We start from the raw sequence: 829 nt of genomic DNA, 5'->3' as shown, positions 1-829 counted from the left end.
GCCCCGCGAGAAGCGGCGGTCGCGCGGCCAGGTCGGCGGAGGAGAGCGGGCGGGCGGCGGCGGCCGCGTGCTAGGGCGCATGCGCGGGAGAGCCGCAGAGGCACTTTTGGCGCCAAAAGGCACCGAACGGGGTGGGGCCGCTGAGGCGTTCCCACAGTGGGCGGAGGGGTTCGGCTCGGTGCGGCTCAGGTGAGCTTCGGTGTCACCTCGTGAGGTAAAAGTTGCGAGGAATTAGAGTTTTATACGAAACATCTGAGGTTGCTAGGCCCCACGATGAAGTAGTCCCTGAAATGGGTTTTAAAATAATGTATATTGAGCACTTTCTTGCTTCCCTAGCTCCGAGGGAAGGATTCCTAAGACAGGTAGCGATCCCAGGCTTTTCTCCATACAGAGCCTTCTGGTAATTTAAAACTAAACAGTTTGCAGTTGTCCAGGATGTCATAAATACACCAAGTCCTTTGAGACTGGGCAGCTGCGCACATAAAATGCCATTTAAGGACTTGGAGCGCAGGCTGCAGAAACAATAGGAGAGAGGCTCCCTGCTATGGTTTTCAGTGCTGTTGCATCTGAAATAGATTCTTCATTGAAGTGAAATGAGATAAATTAATGTCAAGTATTAATATACTAATTGACTTTCCCTTATTTCTCTAGAAATTCAAATTTGACGTACACTGTTTCTGGTAATTCAATGTATTCCTTCTAATGTGATAAAATCAATTGCAGTTTCTGTTAAAAAATAAGTATTCTCCTTTAGTCAAAAGTATTTTAGCAGTTAATGTTTAAAACGTGTCTTCCCAAATGCAGCCATGTCTTTTGTAGTCAAGAATAC

This window comes from Mesitornis unicolor, unplaced genomic scaffold, assembly GCF_000695765.1.
Source record: "Mesitornis unicolor isolate BGI_N332 unplaced genomic scaffold, ASM69576v1 scaffold19189, whole genome shotgun sequence".
Taxonomy (NCBI): domain Eukaryota; kingdom Metazoa; phylum Chordata; class Aves; order Mesitornithiformes; family Mesitornithidae; genus Mesitornis; species Mesitornis unicolor.
This window is presented reverse-complemented; position numbering follows the sequence as displayed.